This window comes from Vigna radiata, chromosome 11, assembly GCF_000741045.1.
Source record: "Vigna radiata var. radiata cultivar VC1973A chromosome 11, Vradiata_ver6, whole genome shotgun sequence".
Classification (NCBI taxonomy): Eukaryota; Viridiplantae; Streptophyta; class Magnoliopsida; order Fabales; family Fabaceae; genus Vigna; species Vigna radiata.
In genome coordinates this window covers 17,681,342-17,694,799 of record NC_028361.1, presented here as the reverse complement: position 1 = coordinate 17,694,799, position 13,458 = coordinate 17,681,342, and the positions used below count along the sequence as shown (strand labels likewise).

At 30.3% G+C, this 13,458-nt stretch overlaps 1 long non-coding RNA gene across 1 annotated transcript; it reads right to left on the bottom strand.

Annotated features, from left to right (window-relative positions):
• Window positions 1-6,743: 6,743 nt before the first annotated feature.
• LOC106776506 lies at window positions 6,744-10,277 on the bottom strand. Its single transcript, XR_002665991.1, has 2 exons — window positions 10,199-10,277; window positions 6,744-7,169 (listed from the first exon to the last, which is right to left on the bottom strand). It is a non-coding gene; the product is annotated as an uncharacterized LOC106776506 (long non-coding RNA).
• Between the last annotated feature and the right edge of the window lie 3,181 nt (window positions 10,278-13,458).

The following is a 13,458-nucleotide window of genomic DNA, read 5'->3' as shown; positions in this document are numbered from 1 at the left end:
AAGTGATATTACAATATAAATGTTACATCACATATTTAACGGATAAATCCAATTATAAATACTCAATTAAAAATTTTAAAATTTTAAAAACTCAATAAATTATAACAATTATAACAATTTAATAGAGATTTAATTAAAAATTCTTAAATTAGATACTCAAAACTTAATTTATCCAATGAAAAAACTAAGGTGTAATGTAGTATAACTATTATTTTTTCACTAAGCCCACCATCATTTCTTTAATTATTTTACTCACATTAATTATAGTAAACTCTAATTTTGTTTTCTCTTTTACAACCTTTTGGATCTTTCTGTTAAGAAAATATTTTTCTACTTAAGTTTCATCTTTTTACTGATATGGGATTGAAAAAACTATAAAGATTGTTTAATAAAATATACGTTAAATGAAAAAACTAATTTTTATTCTTACAAAATAATATATCTATAGATATATAATGTTATATAAAAGGTTATAAAACTAGGACAACAGTTTTAAAATTAAAAAAAAAAAATTGTATATGGCACGACCAATACATACATATCCTAACGTTTTTTTTTTCTTTCACCCAATTTTCACTTTCCCAAACTCATGATATTTATCCTTTTATGTTTAAACTCCTCAACGTAGAGTATACTTTATCGTTTGCACGATTTTTCTGTTGATCCTTTTCTGTCAAAATCATAGTGTATCACATTCTTATTATTTTTATATCTCATCATTCTCTCAAATAAACTTAGACTTATGTTAAATATTCTGATACACCTAATAATCTTACATTATTTAGAAGTTGAAGTTAATGAAAATTTAAATACTATTTTTTTCTTTCAACCCCTTAGAGAGTACTTTTAAAAATAAAATTGTAATAGAATTTCAAACTTCAAAATGAACAATACTTTAAATGTGGTAATTAACTTTAATAATACTAACTCACCGAACTTGAATCAAAAGATTGATACCATTTGTGAGAAACAAAAACGATTTTCCTTAACCCTCCATTGGAAGATGAACTTTCATTCACCTTAGACCTCGACTAAGAGCTTGTGTTCTAGTACACTCAATAGTCTCACATCACTTAGGAATCGAGACCAAGGAATGTTTATATAAATTCTCCCTCCTTTCAACCCTTTGAGATGTCTTTTAAGGAAAAAAAAGACTACGACGAAACATTAGACTCCAAAGTGTTGGATGTGGTAGTTGACCTTAGCGATGTTATCTCATCGAGCTTAGGATCAAAACTTATAATCAAATTTTGTTCTATTCTCAATATATTATGAAATATATCCAAGATATTTATAGTTAATATCTTATGATATAATAACTTATTATCATATGCTCTTATATATCATATATATTATAATAACAATTTATTATCTAATTTCTCTAAGATATTATGATATAATGATTGATTATATAATATCTTCAAGATATAATATTTGATTACCTTCAACTAGCTTTTTAATATATTTGTTTGCTTATGACCTAGAAAGCCTATAAGTACATGTCCCAATAAGAAGTATGATAAGATGATAATTACTTCTAGTATCAAATATCCATTTCTCCTTTCTCATTTACTTAAGTGTTGGAGAGTCTTTGTAGGTGGACATACCCCTCGTGTCGATTCAAAGCTGGGTTACATGTCAACAATCAGGTCAACCCACCCTAGAGACTACTTAGCCAAATTTGATAAAAGCAATTGTTCTCCACCATAGGACAAAGGTAAAACTTTATCTTACCTCAATGTTTTATATTATCGTCACCTTGAGTAAAGATAGTCCATCACTACTAACAATCATCTCACTCATGCTATCATGAGCATTTATGATCAAAATTTTGCAAGGCCTTTGAAACGTGCTATTTTGACACTCCATTTGTTTTCTACATGAATATTTTATTACGATATAATATTTTATTGAGTATTTATGGAGAATAGTGTCAAAAGAAATTCTCCCCATTTGCTTTGATAACACCGATCTTAATTCGTTCTACAAGTTCCAATGGTGGACATGATATGAATTCACTGAATACAAAGATATCAAATATTATATGCCAAAACTATAAGGAAAACATGGGTGTTTGCATTATAAAGACAGAGAAACCAAATTGTAGGCTAACAATAACTCGAAATTAAACATATCATTACCTAAGAATTTCCTTATAAAGGTGAATGTTTTAATTCTATCTTAGAGTTTTCTTGTAAATTTGAATGTTTGAATTCCGTTTCATTTTGAATTTGCGTTTGATTTCAAAGTAGACATAGTTCCATTGTTTGTGGCATTGTGACTTTTATGTTGCAAGTTGGACTTGCTCTATTGATTATGCAATATAATAGAAAGGTTTAATAGCCAATTTAGTTCTCACTTTGGTTGAAAAATCTCAATTTAATCCATCGTTATAAAAGTGTTTTAAATTAGTCCTAACTTTTAAAATAGTGGGTCAGATTGGTCCCTTCTGTTAAATATAAGTTAACGAAATTAATGGATGATGATGTGACACAACTTAAAGCTAACGAGGGACCAATCTAACACATCAGCTTTAAGTTGTGTCACATCATCATCCATTAATTTCGTTAACTAATATTTAACGAAAGGGACCAATCTGATCCCCTATTTTAAAAGTTAGGATTAATGTAAAACACTTTTATAACCAGGGACTAAATTGAGATTTTTCAACCAAAGTGGAGACTAAATTGGCTATTAAACCTAATAGAAATATATAGATACAATATTGTTTGGAAAAGAATTGAATGAATAGATTGAGGCAATATCTAGTGCGCGTCCATGATTGCAATAACATCACTTTTTATGCATATCCTTCATTAGAGTTGCAAGGTGATAACTCCTCAATTTTGCATTCTTTTAGGTGTTAGGAGATTAGGTTAGTCTATTTTTCTTTCTAATTGTTTAGAATTAGATTAGTTTTAGGTTTTTCTATAAAATCTTTATATTTGTAGAATTTTAGTTAAAAATAGGTTTTTAGGTGTATTTTTAATATTTTGAAAATAAGTAAGAAAGTCAATCTTTCTCTAAATATTTTAATAAATTTTTCTTTATTTTTGCTTTTAATTTGTAATTGTTGAAATACCTTTACCTTAATTGTTGATTAGCCCTTTTGTTCATAGTAGACTTAAAATTTAAGGATTGGGAAATTTGTGGAATTGGGCTTGTATCCTGTAATTAATCTTAGGTAACCTCTAACATTTAACCTGCAACATGTATCTTGTAATTAACATGTATGTGACTTGTAACCTGTAACTTGTAACTTATAACGTGTAACCTATAACCTGTAACCTGTAACATGTAACCTGTAACATGTAACATGTAACCTGTAACTTGTAACCTATAACTTGAAACATGTAACATGTAACATGTAACTTTGAAACATGTAACATGTAACATATAACCTGTAACCTGTAACATGTAACATGTGACACGTAAGTTGTAACCTGTAACCTGTAACCTATAACTTATATCATGTACCCTGTACCATGTACCCTGTATCCTATACCCTGTACCCTGTACCGTATAACCTGTCACTGGTAACCTGTAACCTGTAACATGTAACTTGTACCCTGTAACCTGTAACCCATAACTTGTAAAATGGATCTTGTAACCCGTAACATTTATCGTGTAACATCTATCATGTATCATGTATAATGTAACATGTATCCTGTAACATGTAACAATTCATCACATTACACTCATATATATTATTTCAGCATGACAAACATAATGTAAGCAAGTTCTAGCTTCCCTTACCTTAGAAGAAAACTACTCAACTCATAGAACACTTTGCAAAATAACTGAAATGCAAGGAATCTCTAGACCTGTAAACTGTAATCGGTAATCGGTAACCGATAACCGATAACCTAAAAATTGTAACTATTAACCTTTAACTTGTAACTTGTAACTTGTAACCTGTAACCTGTAACACGTAACCTGTAACCTGTAATTTGTAACCTGTAACCTATAATTTGTAACCAGTAACCTGTACCCTATAGCCTGTAGCTTGTAGCCTGTAGCCTGTAACCTGTAGCCTGTAACCTGTACCCTTTAACTTGTAACCTGTAGCCTCTAACCTGTAACCTGTAACCTGTAACTTGTAACCTGTAAGCTGTAACCTGTAAGTTGTAACCTGTAATTTGTAACCTATAACTTGTAACATGTAACTTGTAATCCGTAACTTGTACCTTGTACCCTGTATCTTGTATCATGTACCCTGTACTTGTAACCTGTAACATTTATCGTGTAACATCTATCACGTATCATGAATCATGTAAAATGTATCATATAACATGGATCCTATAACATGTATCCTATAACATGTATCATGTAACCTGTATCAATTCATCATATTAAACTCATATATATTATTTCAGAACAACAAACATAATGTAAACAAGTTCTAGCTTCCCTTACCTCCCAAGAAAACTGCTCAACTCATAGAACATTTTGCAGATTAATTGAAATGCAAGGAATCTCTAGACCTGTAATCGGTAATCGATAATCGGTAATCTTTAATCGGTAACCGGTAACCTTTAACCTATAACTTGTAACCTAAAACATGTAACCTGTAATCTGTAACTTGTAACCTGTAGCTTGCAGCCTGTAGTCTATAGCCCGTAGCCCGTAGCCTGTAGCCTATAGCATGTAGCCTGTAGCATGTAGCCTGTAGCATGTAGCCTGTAGCATGTAGCCTGTAGCCTGTAGCCTGGAGCCTGTAGCTTGTAACCTGTAACTTGTAACATGTATGTTGTAACCTGTAACTTGTAACATGTAACATCTAACCTCTAACCTGTAATCTACAACTTGTAACCTTTAACATGTAACATGGATCTTGTAACCTATAACATCTATCGTGTAACATCTATCATGTATCATGTATCATGTAACATTTATCATGTATCATGTATCCTGTAACATGGATCTTATAACATGTATCCTATAACATGTATCCTATAACCTGTATCAATTCATCATATTACACTCATATTATTTCAGCATGACAAACATAATGTAAACAAGTTCTAGCTTCCCTTACCGCATAAGAAAATTGCTTATCTTATAGAACATTTTGCCGATTAACTAAAATGCAAGGAATCTCTAGACCTGTAACCTGTGATTGGCAATCAGTATTCGGTAACCGGTAACGTGTAACCAGTAACTTGTAACATGTATCCTGTAATATGTAACTTGTAACCTGTAACATGTAACATGAATTTGTAACATCTATCATGTAACATCTATCGTGTATCATGTATCATGTAACATGTATCTCTTAACATGTATCCTATTACATGTATCCTATAACGTGTATCAATTCATTATATTACACTCATAAATGTTATTTTAGTATGACGAAGATAATGTAAGCAAGTTCTAGCTTCCCTTACCTAACAAGAAAATTGTTCAACTCAAAGAACATTTTGTCAATTACTTGAAATACAAGGAATCTCTAGACGAACCTATGAAATACCAAATTGAAAACAGATAGAGTCTTTAGAATTCTAGATGGACCAAGAATGATTAGGAGAAACATAATTGCACATGCAAAGACACTAGATTCTCTTAAAAACGGATTAGGAATGAAGAAAGAAAAAGGAGTAAAAACTTACTTGCTCTCTAACAGAAATTGATTGGCTAGAATTGTAAACCTTGATGTTGTAATCGATTATGCACTTCATGATCGTTAAATAGATGACTCGAGAATAAAAACTCTTAGAAAATAAAACTCTAAAAAATGGTTTCTAAAAAAATACATTTTAAAATAATAAAATTCATTTATAACAAAACTGTTTATAATAAAATCATTTAATATTACACATATAATATCCTATTTTCAAAATACTAATTTGTAAGTAGATTCATATTACATTAACTTTTATTTTAATATTAAATAAAATCATTTTTTAAAAATAAAAAAAAATCTTAATTTAAAACTCATGCTAAAGTAAGTAGTCTTTCTTTAAAGATAATTATTTTTTAATATTATATAAAACAAACAAAACATTTTTATACATTTTATATTCTACCTTTTAAATTTCTGAAAAAACAACTTTTTTCTGTTAAATATACGATATTATTTTTAAAGAAATATTTAAAAAAATATATCTCAAAATTGAAATTTCTGAAATTTTATTTTTTGAAACGCGTGATATTATTTCTAAACCAAACAAAAATTTTATTACAAAGTGAAGCTTTGAAAAATAATACTAGGAAAATATTATAATTTAAATATGAGACACACTTCAGTTAAAATTAATTATTTTAAAACACTTCTACCTATAAACATCATTGCTTGAAAATATTCCTTTTTTAAAAATAAACAAAATATTGAAAATCATATTTCAATTTCAAATTTCTATAAAACTAAAAAGGTTTTCTGTTTATAAGAAAAATCCCATCTTTTACTCTACATCAATATAATATTAACAGATTAGTCAAAATCTATGTCGAGGTGAAGCTTTTTGTGTTGTGAGGGTTAAAGTAAGGGGAAACATGCATGGGTAACAAAATCTTTTTCGACTTTGTTAACCCCTTAATATTTTAACATCAGTATTGACATATGTATACTAAATTTTCAAGTGAAACATAATAAGTAATAACTAATATTAGTTTTTAAATTATGTAAAAAAAAAAAAAAAAAAGATGTTACGATACGTTCCCTCAAAATGTTGATTTTATCTTTTGGCCTTAGTAAATTCTGAATTTAGTATTTTGTTGAGTTTTAGATGTTGTCCTTCGTAAGTCTTCAAAATATATCAATAGACACTGATGTTTTAACATGCATTAAAAAAATTAATATACCAAAAACTTAGACGACTGAACTGGTACATTCTACTGTCGCTTCATCCGCGATTATGCAAAGATTGCTTCTCCCCTTACTGCGTTGCTGTATAGAGATGGTCTTGAAAGGGAACCCAAAGTTCCAGTCTTTGATTTGCAGAATTTCACCTGCGGCAATATGTAATGATGCAATTAAATCATCCAATTGCTTTCTAATTGCTTCACTTCTCCACTTACATTTCGTGAGCTCCACGCTATCATATCACTTCGGTTGTTAAAAGAATGCGGCAATATGTGCTTGCTAATTCTTCACCATTGACCACCGTATCTTGGGGGAGTTAATATCTTAGGCAATTTATAACTCCAGAGCAACACGTATACTTTGGCTACAAGGTCGTCAAAATCAATATCATAGAGAATTTTTATATCACACTTGAAACGTATAATTAACTTCAATTCAAAATGATAAGAAAAACACACAGAACAGTGGAAGCCAATAGAAATAATATAATAAACACCCGCGATCTAGTTACAAAAGAGTAAATCCTTAGTTACAAAGCTTAGTCTTGAGTGTAATGTCTAAATCATCATGAGATGTAGTTTCATCCTCCTATCCTAACCTTGAATTGAAACCATGTTTTCATCCAAATCCAAATTGCGTACACCCAAACCCAATCCTTCATTCTACGCATGTTCATCTTGTACAATGTGGTCATCATGTGACGAACAATCATCAAGATTAATCTGAACTAGTTTTCTATAGATATATTTTAATTGATATTAACTTACCGATTTGAAGAATTGTAATTCCGCTCACATTCAAAACAGCAGTTGTGATGTCATCCTAGGAATTTAGTAGTTAGTTACTTTGGGAGACATTACTTGAAATTTTAACAAATTGACAATAGATTTCAAGATTCATGGTAAAAAACATGTGTTGAAAGGCTCTTCTTCTACTAGTGTTGAAAACGGTTATGAAGCAACAACTTGATAAAGCTTTGGTAGAAGGTGTTCATGTATCCATGCTTTAGCTTTGTGAGGATGACGGAGGTTTACTACTGTCGCTAACCACACACGCCACTCAACCAGCAGTAGCAGAGGAAGTAAAAGAACTATTAAATGCGTTTGATGACATTTGAAGTACCAACTCAACTGCATCCATTCACGCCAAGTCATTTCTTCCAGATTTTTAAGTTGAATCTTTTGCTTGAACAGGTACATGCACTTACTAGTGATTTGGAGTATGATTGAGAGTAGAATTGAACCTAAGTTGTGAGTTGTTTGCAAAAATTGAGTGAAGAAATATTAAATGCATGAGCTTATGAATTCAAAATAGAAAAGAAAATCTGGAATGAAATAGAAAAATGAAGAGGTCGAACAATTACAAAAGGAAAACAAGAAAAGAGGACAATTCACACTACATGTTACACTCCTAGATGCACTTGCTTACTTTTCTAGTTGTCTTATGACTTAAATTGTATTGTGAAGCATCTTTGAATGAAATTTTGTTTCTAATTCTACTTGAAAACAGCAGCTGTATGTGTTCTTGATTCAACTTGCATTTTTTTGGTTTTGTCTTAGTACTCATAATATAGATATTCATTAGGTTCCTTTTGAATGCCTTCACTCAAAATTTACCTTTTTTTTTGCATGTCTTTTCTTGTGAATTCCTTTGAGTTTTGACATCTATATTCTTTCATTTTAAAGTTGTCCAGTTTCTGTTAGGAATTCTTGAGATCAAGAATTCAAATTATAGGATTAATACTGCAGTAACACTCAAATTAAATATCCAACAATTACATACACAATTTTACTCTATTGTAAGTCTAAAAACATTCAACTGCTTCCAAGGGAAGAGTTTCCCTTCACACAGGTTAGCACCTGTTCTGAAACAACAATAAAACCACATGTCTAGGAGGAACTGTTTCCCCCTTAAAAGACAACCATACTAAACGAAATCACTCCCTCTAACCGGCTTATCAGTTTCAAACTAGCTTTTCTTGACTTTTTCTTCTTACTCAAAGTGGAAAAGAAATTGATTAATGCTTCACTTGTTTCTTACAACCCGCCTCTCTTCTAATTTAGGTGTTGAAGTGAGAATTGTTGAAGCTATACTCTTGTGGTGACTTTAAGGAACAAAGAAGACAATATAGTTAGTTTGTGCACTTCTAGGTTTGTAGTTAAACTCTCCATTAAACCTCATTTCACTCCCAAACCAACTTTAAATCCATGACAATAATAATGCATTTGAGTGTTAAGGAAATAGCCTACACCATGAGAAGATAGGAGAAGTTACCTATCCTGTCTTTCATGAATGATGCTCCACAAAGCAAATAAATAACTAAAATATATTAAATTGAGATAGTTTTCTGTTTCAAAAGCACTAACTTCATAAATAGATATATAGATTAGTCTCCTGAGCACATCTGGTGAGAAGATTGGTCCTGAATCCGTTTTAATTATCACCTTGAGGACAAGGTGTTTTGCCAAGGGGTGGATGGTAGATGATAGAAGCAGAGATACTAGCGATTTTGTTGTGAACACTGCCGGCCGAATAGCTAAAAATATGTTCAGGCTCAAGAGGGTTATTAATCATCCTGCTGATTGGGATTACTACATCCATTTACTGCTTAAGATATTTTGTCTAACCTTTTGCTGTGTTATCTTGTAGAATATTTTGTTAGATGTTTTGAAAGGCTGTCACTCAATGACTGAGTTTGTTAGTTCTATTAGGAATCTAGTAGCAGGACTACAGATTATTATAGATAATGAAGGAAAACGACAGCAATCATATCAAGTAACAATTTCTCTTTAATCTTATTTATGAAGGTATTTTCCTGGCGTCAAATGCAGGAAACCATTATCCTATCTGTTTTAAAAATTACCTCTAACATAAATATTCAAATTCCTAAAAGGCAAAATTCCATATATCGGTGCTGGAAAACAAAAACAAAATCCTGATTAGCAACAAATCCGTAGCAATGTAATAGCTAAAGCTTACATCTCCATTATCACCATCTAGGACACAAAAACTGATAACGACATTTCATTCTTCAATCGTAATTATAGTTTGCCTTTAAACCTATACTTTTTTTTTTCTGTCCTCTAAAATATGTATCTCAGTCCACCACAACTAAGTCAAAAACTAATTGTGCTTACGGTAATCTGAAGGATGCAAAATTCCAACGACATTACTTCAAATAGATCATTGCTACAACATGTAACTACAACAGCTTACGCAAATCCATCGTATTCCTCAAACCTATACTAACCTTGAATTTAAACATTTAATAGACAAATTATCCAGATAAAACGTTAATTCTAACTGCAAAATATAAAATGTTGTCCTAAATAAAAATCAGGCGACAATCACAATATACACTAAACAAACACCAGGAAGTGAATAAGAACAAACCATGAATTTAAGTTCCAATTTCGTTGTAACCTTGCTACTGTAAGGAATTGCAGACACTGCAGCCACATTGATGCTGCATCCAAAATTACGGACAATTTTTAAGTAGCCGTAGCAAATCATGAAAAAAGTATAGATTAATACACGAAATTAAACTCCACAGATTTGAATAGTTTACACAAGTTCCTGATTTCTAATTATTGTAAAAAGAAATACAAGAAATTGAAAGACTGAAAGTGAAGATAGAACCGTTGAATGTAGGATTCAGGAGGAAACGTCTTTGGCGTTGTTGAACAAAGCTGCGGCGCAGAGAACGGAGGCGATGAAGGCGATGAAGGTCAAGCCAATGAACAAGGAAAGGCCCGCAACGAAGAAGTCCAATAGGCTCAATCCCACCATCATCAGAATAGCCATGTTGCCGTTGAGATCAGAATAGGATCGACAGAACCATGAAAGGGATTAGAAAAGAGAGGAGAGAACGCGGATGGATGTGTCTAAACGGTGACAGAATTGAAACGCCGAATTCACCTGTGAAAATCTATTATAAAATAAATAAATAAATATTTATCTTTTAGGTAAAATATTTTTTGTCCGAGTTTTGGTTACAAATATTTGAAATGGTCTTCATTTTATTTTTCTGTTCAATATAGCCCTAAAAAACGTAATTATATTCAATTTAGTTCTTTTTCTGTTCAATGTAGTTCTAAAGAACGTAATTTGTGTTTAATTTAATCCTTTTTACAAACTCCGTGAACCACAAATCAGGATTAAATTGAACATAAATTACGTTCTTTAGGACTACATTTAACCTAAAAAGGACTAAATTGAACATAATTACGTTCTTTAGGACTATATTGAACAGAAAAATAAAATGGAAACCAGTTTGAATATCCGTAACCAAAACTGAAAAAAAAAAAGGTATTTAACCTTTATTTATATATTTATTTTGTTGATAAATGTTTTAAAGGTTACTTTTTTTTAAGGTTACTTTTTTTAGTTATTTGAGAGTAGTAATTCTGTTGTCACATGTTTTTACAAAGTTATTTTATTTTTATTTTTTCATTTTATTTTATTTGATAGTTTTGTTTAGATGAAATTTCTATTTTTAAGATGTTCGAAGGAGTTCTATTTTTTTATAAAAATGGTTAAATTTGATATTTTTTATAATGACCGTAATAATGTGATATGACATTATTAAAAGTTTTTCTTTCACTTTTTAATTTTCTTTTTATTTTATTAATTAGGGGCTGAAGAATTGCCTCTGAAGGCTCACAGCACAAACTTAACATTACACCAATCAGTTATTTCAGAAGTGATACACATTAACATATAATTATTTCACAAGAGGTATACTTTAACAATCAAGCATTTGAATGCAAGAACATACATATACTCATTGATCAAATAAACATAGGAAGCTTCTCCTGCACCTCCAATTATTTCTCCCTACATCTTCAAATTTTTTTAAAATCTCAAAATTATTTTTGTAAAAAAACATTAAACAGATTTCAAAATTTGTAGAAAGATTTTTTAAAAACTTCAACTAACTTAAGGGATTTCGAAATTAGTTTAACATATTCTTTTAAAATTTGTTATTAAATTTAAAATATAGTAAATATTTAATTTAACTTAATATTTTAATATAATTTAATATACCTTAATATTTTAAAATATATTTTCTTAAACTAAAACAAGTAAAAGATATTTAAAAAATTAAAAGCAAAAAATGCAAAAAAATAAAAAAAAAATTAAAAGGTCATAAAATAATTCTCAACGGATTTTGAAATAATAAATTTCAAAAACTTTAATTTTTTTAATTTTACTGAAGGGCACTTTGGTCTATTAGAGGTGTAGGAAGAAGTTCGTGGAGGTGTTAAAAAGAAGCTTCATAATAATTGTTTGACAAAGAATTATTTGGTAGTGTTAAATCTAAAAAGATTTTTGAAATGAAGTCCAATAATTGGTTGGAAATATTCCAACTAGATTTGCAAACCATAAGTCTAATGCATATTAATAGTTTTGACTTTTTTATCTCTTCAAATACAAACTCATTTGCCTTTGCCAATAAATTAAAAAACTTTTGAGTGATTTTTGCCAATAAATTAAAAAACTTTTGAGTTATTTCATTTGGAGACTCTTCTAAACGACTATTATATACTTTGTTCAACTAAAGCATGTCAACTAAGAGAATTACTCATCATCTCTTGCATATACATAAATTGATTCATCTCAAAAATATGTACAAAAGTGCTCGAACCGGAAGACTTCTAATTTTCAGGTGCAGTCAAATCAGCAGAAGGAATTTCTTCACCATATAATGTCTAAATCTTGTAATTTGGCATGAATCCTTTTTCGTATTGGTGAACTTTAACCACCTAAAAATTTCTAGTACATTCGCACTTGATGCATCGACATTTAGTCCCTTTGTCAAGAGCGTAATATTTATATTTCCGAACCATCCAAACAAACTCTTCAACTCCTACGACAAAATTTTATTTCAAACATTTCCTACCGTTCTAACAACGGTCATACATCCAACCATGTTTGATGGAAACTTTAGCCATGTTCTATCACAAGATAATGGACGAAAATGTTAAGTGAATTAATGGTGATTAAAGATTGATCAAGGAAAAAATCTAACAAGTTATCATATTTGAACGACTGCTCAAAATGACTAAAGATGCATAATTCACCTCAACATTGACTTTTGAAGTTAAGGTATTTGCATCTAATGAATTTTTACGATTAATAACCTGACCCTAGAGTTACCGAGTTAATTTTTCCACTATTCGACCCCATCCTGTAATGCTGCCAAGTTCATCTTGTAATATTGTCAAGCTCATCCTGTTGAGTTGTCGAGCTCATCCTCTATAGTTGCTGAGCTCATCCTCTATAGTTGTCGAGCTCATCCTCTAAAGCTACCGAGCTCATCTTATCGAGTTGTCGAGGTCGGTTTGGTATGCTAGCGAGCTCTATCTGTTATGTTGTCGAGCTCGGCTTGCCAAGCTTTATGCAAAATTTAAGCCCAACATTATATATGTAGTTATAAATGTGATAATTACTTTACTTACATCCATTCAAGTTTGACTAAAACTAATTTTGTTGTTGTTTTATTGATCAAGATTCCATTGCATCAGGCATAGATGGTAAAAACACAAATTGTTTAATGAAATGCATGAGAGAAAATTGAACTTACACCAAGCACTATTATAGCTAAGGAATGAAAAATATTTGTCATACTTCAGCACATATATGTTTTCATT